Source organism: Fukomys damarensis, unplaced genomic scaffold (genome assembly GCF_012274545.1).
Source record: "Fukomys damarensis isolate Sample0158 unplaced genomic scaffold, DMR_v1.0_HiC HiC_scaffold_10, whole genome shotgun sequence".
Classification (NCBI taxonomy): Eukaryota; Metazoa; Chordata; class Mammalia; order Rodentia; family Bathyergidae; genus Fukomys; species Fukomys damarensis.
In genome coordinates this window covers 11,464,679-11,475,486 of record NW_022900922.1, presented here as the reverse complement: position 1 = coordinate 11,475,486, position 10,808 = coordinate 11,464,679, and the positions used below count along the sequence as shown (strand labels likewise).

The 10,808-nt window shown below is 39.0% G+C and overlaps 1 long non-coding RNA gene and 1 pseudogene across 1 annotated transcript; both read right to left on the bottom strand.

Moving 5' to 3' along the window:
- Nucleotides 1-1,552: 1,552 nt before the first annotated feature.
- Nucleotides 1,553-10,764, bottom strand: LOC104860752. The gene is made up of 3 exons (XR_779795.1): nt 10,661-10,764; nt 3,893-3,998; nt 1,553-1,932 (listed from the first exon to the last, which is right to left on the bottom strand). It is a non-coding gene; the product is annotated as an uncharacterized LOC104860752 (long non-coding RNA).
- Nucleotides 4,296-5,824, bottom strand: LOC104860751 (annotated as a pseudogene).
- Nucleotides 10,765-10,808: the final 44 nt, after the last annotated feature.

Sequence of the window (10,808 nt, the reverse complement as noted above, 5' to 3'; positions counted from 1 at the left end):
GCACTCTTAATGTAAGTAACAATGATTGGATCAAATGTTATCTTTTGTTATTTTACCCACGCTGCATTCTTGTTCAGTGAAAAAGGACCTATGTTTCTTAACTGAGGGCAAATCCAGTGAAAGAGCTATTGTAGGTGGAGGAAAAGACAAATGCAAACTTAATAGATGCAAAGTTCAGCTGTTGATGATGTATTGTTTGCTGAACTGCTGGGAACACAGCTGGAAGAATACACATTACCATTTATTATAAACATGACAGGTACTCATGGTAAAAAAAGGAGGGGAACAAAACTGTGTGAAATAAATAGAAGAAATTCCCCCATCTTTCTACCCCTACCAATTCACTGTTGTTCACTGAAGAGTTTGGAATATTTCCTTCCAAATATAAAATTTTATAGATGGGTATAATTATCTTATACAAACGAAATCACTTTTGCAGACTGCTTTTTATTTCTCAGTCCTGGACATCTAAATTTAGAGATGTTCTATATCTTCCTTAATTAGTCCCTTACACATAGACATTTGTCATATCTGTAGGGTAGATTTTTAAAAATCAGAAATTCTGGGTCCAAGGGTAAAACTAAAAAATTATTTTGTTATTGTTTTCATTGAGTTTATTGGTACTGTTTAGGTATACAGTACAATTACATTCATCATTGGGATCTTGTACCTTTACATGACAGGTCTTAGTTCTCATTTTTTAAAAAAATACATTTTTGAAGCGAGGTCTCACTATGTAATTCAGGCTGGCCTTGATCTCTCTGTGTAGTTCAGGCTTGCCTTAAACTCACAGTAATCCTCCTGCCTCAGCCTCCTGAGTGTTGTGATTACAGGTGGGTGCCACCATGCCTGGGCCATAAAATTTTTGATAGGTAACAGAAGATCCTTTCCCAAAGGTTATATCGCATTTTTAGAAAAAATATTATCTATACATGCCGGAATGCATACGGAAAAATTAATAAATAAAATAAGAAGGCAATATGACATAGCTGTTGAAAATATGGGTTTTGTAAACATGTAATCTTGGACCTGTTAAATAATCTCTCCCAGTCTCAATTTCTTCATTTGTAAAATGAGATTCATTGTTCCTCACTTAGGGGCTGGACAGATTAAATGAGGTAATTCATGTAACCCAATTAGTATAGAGTTTACCACACAGAGAGCTATAAACAGATGCTTCTATGACAAAAAAAAAAAAATCTGGAAAGCAGGTGTCCTAAGATAATAGAAAAGAACTTTTGTACTGCCTTAAAGTATTTGAGTCAAGCCATGTGTGGGGATACACACCTGTCACCCCAGTACTCTAGGGGGCTACCGCAGGAAGATTGCAAGTTTAAGCCCAGACTGGGAAATTTAGTAATTTAGCGGGGCTATACATGTAGCTCAATGCAAACCCTGGGTGAAATCCCACTAATAGAATAAATAAAATAAAAGGTTTGAATCAGATTGGACATCTCTAGAAAATACACAAGGATCCTCTTGGGTAGATGTTATATCACTGCTTCCAAACCTATAAAAAGTCCAGGGGCCTCCAGATGATTTGATTTGGTGGGCTTTATTTATGAACAAAGAATACAGAATTGTTTGTTCTAAGTTTAGTGCAGAGTCTTGGAAAAGACCATGCATGTAAGGGTCTCTGAAATTTATATGGCAATAAAGTCAGCTTTAGATTAGTCACTTTGTGAGGCAGCACATCTTCTGGGATAGAAAAATGACTTTCATGGTCACAGCAGCCACGCCATTGGTCTAGACATAATGCAAAGAGGGAATTTTTTTTGTGTGTGTTGTTGCTTTTTTAACTAGTGTTCTTCAACAGATTTCTACATTGGATGGAAGTTGATAGTAGATAACATTTACTGGCCCTTATTTTCCTGAGTTTCTCTGGATCTGAAAGTTGTTGGTATATTTTGAAATGCCCTAAAGATGTATATCCTAAGGGAAAAGAAAGGACAAGTAAATGACAACATGAGTCCTTAATCTTTAAGTAATTGATAATTCCTAAAATAACCAAGGCTATTGGATGGCACCATCCACATTCAGGGAGGGAGGGGCATTTAGACACACCCCAAGTTGTGCTGTACAGATTCTCTGATCTGTCAAGCTGACAATGAAAATTATCCATCACATCACCTATATGATGTTGGGGAAATTACTCAATTTCTCTAAACTACAGTTTCCTTATGTGTAAATGGGAGTGGTTACAGTCTCTTCAGAATAAGACTGCTGTAACATTAAATTAGTTAGCATTCTCCATAGCACTTGGCAAAAGTGAAGTAATTGTTCAATGTATGTTAGATATATTTATTAGTTTCTTAAAAAATTATGGACATTTGCTAGGCATAGTTTTAAATTTTTGTATTTTTGCACAAGGCAAAATGGAGATTCCAAAAAGTACAGGAGAAGGTCATTACTCCCAGAAGTGTATGATATACTAGAGGAAATGATATGTAAGCATTTACAATTCAAGGTAGTATTTCTTTAGTCACATATAAGTAGTATAAAGGTTTTTATAATGTGGATCTAAGTCACTTCTGGATGAAACTATCAGGAGTTATGTTGTAAGAAAATGACTTTGAGAACTCCAAATGTGGGCAGAATTTTAAAAATTGAAGCTTGTAAGATATACTGAAAGAACCACCATCTGTGGGTGCTGAGGCAATCCAAATTATCAGCATAGCAGAAAAACACAGTTCATTTTTAAATGCAGTTGGCAGAAAATGAATGGTGCATAACTAGAATGTACAATGTGTTAAGCTCTGAGACATGTATACACCTGTGGAACCATCACTGCAATCAAGATAATGAACGTATTTATCATCCTCAGACTTTTCTTATGCTACTTTACAATACTTCCTACCTGCCTGCATGCACAATCTCCCAAATCCCGAGTGAGCATAAGTCTGTGCTGCCCCTGGAGATTTGCTTGCACTTTCTAGGATTTTATATAAGTGGAATTGGGGGGTATGGACTTTTAAAATATCACACCCAGCAAAATTATTTTGAGATAGTTCACCCCTTTTTATTGCTGAATAATGTTCTACTTACGAATTTATAATTGTTCATCCAATCTCTCATTGATGGGGCATTTGGGTTATTTCTAGTTTTGGGTTATTACAAAAACAATTGTTTCAAACACTGGTGTAGAAGTGTTGATATAGACACGGGCTGAGTTTTTCTCCTGGGTACTGTGTAACTGGAATAACTCAGTCACATCTAGGCATATGTCCAACTTTTAAAGAAACTGTTAAAAAACTGTGTTTCAAAATGGCTGTACCATTTATATCCCCATCCACAATATATGAGAACTCCAGTACCTCCATACCCTTTCCAACATTCGACATGTTCAGACTTTTAGATGTTAAATGTTTTTATAAGTAGGTAGCTGTGACATACCTTGGTTCAAGGAATAGAAGGTTACTCGTAAAGATGGCAACGCCAGTGGAACCACACGGCTTGAAGCTTTGGATTGCATCCTGCCTCCTACATACCCAACTGACAAGCCTTTGTGGCTGCCCCTCTAGGATGTCTACAAAATTGTTGGTTTCAGTACCATCCATCTGGGCAGAGTGGACAGTGGTTTTGATTTGCATTTCCTAGGGTCTAATGATGTTGAGCATCTTTTCATATGCTTGTTTGTCACTAATATATCCTATTTGTTCCTTTCTCCACCTCTTTATTAGGTTGTTTTCTACTAGTAAATTTAGAAGATTCTTTATGTATTTTGGGTATGTCTTTTGTTTGAAAATATTTTTATTCTTTTTACACATTCCTGGGTTCAACTGGCTAATATTTTGTTGTGAATTTTTTCATTTGCCTTAATGAAGAAAACCGGTCTGTGGTTTTCTTTTATTTACAGTCCTTGGATTTGGTGCCAAAGAAATGCAGACCTTACCATATGAGTTGTGAGGTGTTCCTTCCATTTCTGGAAGAGATTATGTAGATCAGAGTTATGTCTTCTTCAAATATCTGATAGACTTTGCTTGTGAAGCCATTGGAACCTGGAGATTTAAAACAAATGAGTTTTGTACATTGACTATTGAACTTAGATAAACTAGTTTATTAATTAGTTCTAGTAGCTTTTTTTCTCATTAAACTTTGTTTTAATGGGTCTCAAAATTCTGTGACAGATTTTTTATTGTTTGCATTGAAAAGTGATTTTAAAAACTAATAATTTAAAACAGTCACACACAAAAAGAAAACAAATGGTCCATAAAACAATCTCCTTTCCTCCTGAAGGTTTTACAATGCATTGTGATAATTAACCAGTTTTTTACTATTAAACTTAAATGGCCAATTGGGAGAAACAGTTCTGTGACTGATCTTCCACCACTGATTAAGACTGGGGTGGCAGGTGCTAGGGGAAATATTCACTTAGACTTCTGAGCTTTCTGGGCAGACTTGGTGACCTTGCCAGCTCCAGCAGCCTTCTTGTCCACTGCTTCAATGACACCCACAGCAACTGTCTGACTCATATCACGAACAGCAAAATGACCCAGAGGTGGATAGTCACAGAAGCTCTCAACACACATGGGCTTGCCTGGAGCCATGTCAACGATGGCAGCATCAGCAGATTTCAAGAATTTGAGGGCATCTTCCAGCTTCTTATCAGACTGGTGATCAATCTTTTCTTTCAGCTCAGCAAACTTGCAAATGATGTGAACTGTGTGGCAATCCAGTACAGGGGCACAGCCAGCACTGATCTGGCCCGGATGTTTAAGTATAATTACCTGAGCAGTGAAACTAGGTGCTTCCATTGGTGGGCCATTTTTGCTATCACCAGCAACATTGCTACAATGAACCCCCCTTTTTTTTTAAACTGGGGATTGAATTTGGGACCTTGCACTTTCGAGACAGGCGGGGGAACCACTGAGCTAAATCCCCCGCCCCAATGAACATCTTTGACAGACAGGTTCTTGACATTTAATGCCCACATTGTCACCAGGAAGAGCTTCACTCAAAGACTCATGGTGCATTTCAAAAGACTACTTCAGTTGTGACATTGGTGAGAAGGCGATCACCATGCCATGTTTAAGAACACCGGTCTCCACTCTTCCCACAGGGATGGTACCGATACCACCAATATTGTAGACATCTTGGAAGGGCAGCCACAAAGGCTTGTCAGTTGGGCGAGTGGGGGGCAGGATGCAATCCAAAGCTTCAAGCAGTGTGGTTCCACTGGTGTTGCCATCTTTACAAGTGATCTTCCATCCCTTGAACCAAGGTATGTCAGCACTTGGCTCCAGCATGTTGTCACCATTCCAGCCAGAAATTGGCACAAATGCTACTGCGTCAGGGTTGTAGCCAATTTTCTTAATGTAGGTGCTAAGTTCCTTAACAATTTCTTTGCATCTCTTCTGGCTGTAGGGTGGCTCAGTGGTATCCATTTTGTTAAAGCCAACAATGAGTTGTTTCACACCCAGCGTGTAAGTCAGAAGGGCATGCTTATGGGTCTGCTCAGTCTAGGAGATACCAGCTTCAAATTTGCCAACACCAGCAGCAACAATCAGGACAGCATAGTCAGCCTGAGATGTGCCTGTAATGACGTTTTTGACAAAGTTTCTGTGTTCTGAAGCATCAATGATAGTCACATAATACTTGCTGGTCTCAAATTTCCACAGGGAGATGGAAATGGTGATACCATGCTTATACTTGGCTTTCAGTTTATCCAAGAATCCTTCCCCATCTCAGCAGCCTCCTTCTCAAATTTTTCAATATTTCTTTGGTCAATAACACATTTGTAGATCAGATGGCCAGTAGTGGTGGACTTGCCCAAATCCACATGTCCGATGATGACACTATTGATACGAGTTTTTTCCCTTCCCATGTTGGCTTTGATTTAGTGGTTTTCACTATACCTGTGCTCTCATGGCAAACCCACTGTGTGAAAAAAAAAAAAAAAAAAACCTCTACGACCTTTTTTGATATACCTTATTTTCTATATAGATGATCACGTCTACATGATATGACTGTGAATAAACAGTTTCACTTCTTCCTGTCCAGTGTGACTGCTTGTTTTCTTACCTAGACCCTTCAGAACAATGTTGGATAGAAGTAGGAAGCAAACATAACTGCCTTGTTCCTAACTGTAACGGGGGAAGGATTCAGCTTTTAAACATTAAATATGATGTTAGCCTCTTTTTTGGGTTAGGAAAGTTCCCTTCCATTCTAGTTTGCAGGGAGTTTTGTCTGTAATGGATGTTGGTTTTGTCAAATGCTTTTTATTATGCCTGATACAACCATATATATTTTTTTGTTTGTTTGTTTTGTACTGGGGATCAAACTCAGGACATGGCATTTGCGAGGCAGGATGTGGAACCACTGAACTAAATCCCCAACCCATACAACCATATGGTTTTTAAAAATCTGCTAATATGGTGAATTAAATTGATTGATTTTTGAATATTAAATCAATCCTGCATTTGTGGCAAAAATTCATTTAATCACAGATCTGAGTTTCTGAAATTATGTTAAGAATTTTCACAACTATTTACATAAAGGATCTTTATCTGTAATTTTTCTTTTTTGGATTATATCTTTGTCTACCTTTGGTATCAGAATAATATTAAGCTTATAGAAGAGCTTGGGATATTTTCTGTCTTCTTCAATTTCCTGATTGTGTGAAATCAGTATTACAGATGCAACTTGACTGACATTGGGGTTATGTTCTGATAAACCTACCACAAATTGGAAATATAAGTCAAAATGCATTTACTATGCCCAACCTGCAGATCATCACAGGTTAGTGACACAGTGTTATAGAATATCAGATTATTTCCCCTTGTGATTGTGCAACTGACTGGTGCTGTTGCTGTTCAGTAACATAGGAGAGGATTTGTGGCACATTACCAGCCCAGAAAAAGCCTCAAACTCAAAGTTTGAAGTATATTTCTACTGAATGTGTATTACTTTCACACTGTTACAAAGATAAACTATCCTAAGTTGGGGACTGTATTTCTTTCTTTCTTAAATGTTTGGAAGGTTCACTACTACAGGTATCTGAGCTTTATGGTTTATTTCCGTTGCCTTTTGGGAAAGTTTTAAATTACTTATTGAATTTATTTAAGAGACATAAAGCTACATGGACTTTTTGTTTCTTATTGACTGAGCTTTTAGCAGTTTGTGTCTTTAAAGGACACTTTCCATTTCAGCTAAATTACTGGATCTGTTGACATATAGTTATTCGTGATATTCAAGTTATTCTTCTAACTTCTGTACACTTGACAGCAGCTCTTTTATTCTAGATGCTGTGTTTTATATCTAGATGTCCCCAAAGGATCATGTGATCATTAGCAGGACCTCTGTTAGGAGGTGGGGCCTGGTCAGAAGAGGCAGATCACTGTGGGCGTGACCTGGAAGGCTGTATGCCCCTTCTTAAGTCTCCCCCCACTCTCTCTGCTTCCCACATGCCATGCCCTGAGCAGCTCTCCTCCAGCATGCCCCTCTGCCATGCTGTGCTTTCTTTGGAGCCAGTTGACCCAGGACTGAAACATGAGCCAAAGTAAATCTTTCCTTCTTCAAGTGGTGGCTGTCAGGTATTTTGTTTCAGCAAAAGGAAAGTGATTAAGACACTAGGTGTGTAAATGTATTTTTTCTTTTTCTTTTCTCACTGTGGTTTGAACTATGTCACTTTTATCCATTTCCTCAAAGAACTAGTTGTGAGTTTATTGATTTGCCATACTAGGTTTCTATTTTACAGATTTCAATTTTTATTTTATTTTTTCTTTTTATTATTATATTATTTTTATTCTTATTTACTTTTATTATTCTTCTTACTTCAGGATTTTTCCCTTTTAGTTTCTTTTTTTTTTTTTTTGGTACCGGGCATCAAACTCATGACCTTGCACTTGTGAGGCAGGTGTAGTGTCACTGCCTTAGTTTCTTAAAGTAGGACCTGAATTCACTGATACAAGATCCTTATATGTAAACAGAGGCATTTGGTGTTGTAAATTTTTCCTCTTATGTACTGCTCTAATTTTTCCCAGAAATTTGGATATGTTTTCGTCTACATTCAGTTAAATTGCTTTGTAATATTTCTTTTGATTTTTTCTTTGATCCATTGGTTAACTAGAAATGTATTACTGGATTTTCAAATATTCAAAGATTTTCCAGAGATCTTTCTGTTGCTGATCTCTAGTTTGAATCTATTGTATGACTTGAAGCGTTTAAAGTTTAACGAGAATTGTTCTATGGCCTGAGTATGATCTATCATAGTATTCCTTCTGGTTCTCCATAATCCTTGAGTTTGATTGGGGTGCAAAGAGCCCTGAGTGGAGGCCTGCACACACACACACACACACACACACACACACTCACTACAGAGGGGGAACAGGGACTGGGGTGGAGGTCCGTGGTAGAGCACTTGCCTGGTATGCATGAGGCCAGGAGTCCAATTCTGGGGCTTCGTGACACTTACAGCAAACAAAAGCAGATGGTTCTTCGTTGGGGAGAAGATATGACCATACTGGTTAAGGGTGCTCAGTTGCAAATATAACCCTAAGAAATGGACTGGGTAGAGAACTAGCAGGGTCTTCACAGTTTTGGCACATCAGCAAAAATGTGCAGGCATGTGGAAGACCTCTGGTGGACTGCCCCTCCAACAAACTCACTGAAACTTAAATTTTTTGGATCATTTTTTGTTTCTCTTTCATTTTAGATGGTCTGTATGGCTATGTTTTCAAATTCATTAATCTTCTACAGTGTCTCATCTTCCTTTAATGTCATTTATTGTGCTTCAGTTTTCACATCCAGATGTATTACTTGTCTTTGAAAGAAATCTTCCATATCTCTAAGCTTTTGAACATGTGGAATATAGTTATATTGTTTTAATATCCTCCTTTGCTAATTCTAACATTTACGTCAGCCCTGGGTCAGTTTCAATTGTTATTCTCAGTATTATGAGTTATGATTCCTATCTTTTTTGTATGTCCAGCAATCTTTTCTTGCATGCCAGATATTGTGGTTTTTGACCTTGTCAGATGCTAGATATCTATATCTATAAAGTTTCTTGAACTTTGTTTTGTGATGTAGTTAAACTGCTTGGAAATAGTCTTATTCCTTGTATGTCTGGCTTTTATGATTTGTCACGCCAGTTTAGAGCAGTGCTCAGTCTAGGACTAATTATTCTACACTGCTGAGGCAAGATCTGCCTAAGTATTCTATCAAGTGCTCTGTGAATTAGTTTTTCCAGTCCTGCTGGTGTGAGCAGGCACCCACCTGGCCCTGTATGAATGCTGCGCACTGATCCCTTTGATCCTTTCAGATGGTTTATTCCTTGGCTTTGGGCAGTTTCTTTATTAAACACACTCTGTGGAATAATCATGTGGAAACTCTGCAGATCTCTACAGAAATTGCAGATTTTTACCTCGTTGACTGTTGAATGTTTTTATACTCCTATAGATAGTTCTGAGCTTTGTTCTGGGACATGGTTAAGTTACTTGGAAACTGTTTGATTCTTTCACGTCTTGCTTTTGAGTTTTTTTTTTCTCCCCAGGTGGAGGACAAAACAACCTTTAATCAAGAGCTAATTTCCGCCCACTTCTGTGTACTCTCAAATCCTCTGTGAATTATGAGGTTCTCTACTCTGGCTGATGAAAACAGGAACTATTATTCTCGGCTCTTTATGAACTCAGATTATCACTATTCTTTAGTTCTTTTGGGTGCTTCTTTCCTTGGCCTCAGGTACAGCATTTTTCTTCTGTGCATTACTGATCAGATTCCACAGGGCCCCTGCGACTCTCCAGGATTCTCTCCCCTTGAAATTTGTTCTTCTGTAATTAGTCTTGCTAATTCTTTCTGCTTCACTACCCCTACCCCTAGTTTAAGGAGACCATGAACTATCTGTGGGTTGTCCTTTATTGTAATGCATTTTGGAAATTTCCTCCAAGCAGAAACTGCTGCCATGGATAGTCTTAATGCCTCTGTTATTTATTTCCTGTCTTTCAGAAAATTATGTTCCCTCGCCCAATGGCAACATCTTGAAATCCTTTCTTTCATGTACTTCATGCAGGTTTTAGTTATTTTGGACAGGATGATAAATTTGGCACTATTTATTTTGTCTTCTCTGGAATTTGAAGTCCCCACAGTTACAGTTAGCTCAGTTACTGTTTTGAGGGATACTTCTCCCTTCAACAGGTATTTGAGCACCTACTATGCAGTAGACATGTGAAGTTGCTGGGGATTGCAGCTGTGAATGAAGCAAAATCCCTGCCTGCCCAGAGTTTGTGTCCTAACAGCTCGCTTCTGTAGCGGGTGCTCAAGGTGGCGTCAGATTTACATTAGATGCTTAAATATAAACCTGATGTAAATTGTCAGTTTGTACCACAAGTCCTGGGTTGTGTTTCCTTCAGCTAAACAGCACCACCTGGAAGAAAAGTCGTAAGGACCACACGACAGGGCGACGTGGAGCTGGAAGGCGGAGCGGGCTGTGGCCTCCATTGTCAGGTCTCTTAATTACGGCTGCCTTTGGCTTAGTTCCTGACGATTCAACGCTGTTGGTCCAAGTCCACGATTTCCCCAGTGACGGCGGGAGGAGAGAAGAAAAGCAGGGGCTTTAAGGCTTTTAAACTACTCCTCAGAGGTGTGTGTTTGTGTGTCTGAGAGAGACCGAGCGAACACGTGGAACCCTGAGGAAAACACGAATACGCAAGTAACGTTTGCAAACCTGGAGGTGTGGCGGGAGGTCGACCCCGCCCACTCAGAGCCACCCCCTGCAGGTCGCCGCCGGAAGCCAGAAGGAAGCAGGGGTGGGTGCGCGGGGCCCGCAGCTCTTGGAACTGGCGACCAACGCGCAGCGCCGAGGAAGCGGGGGC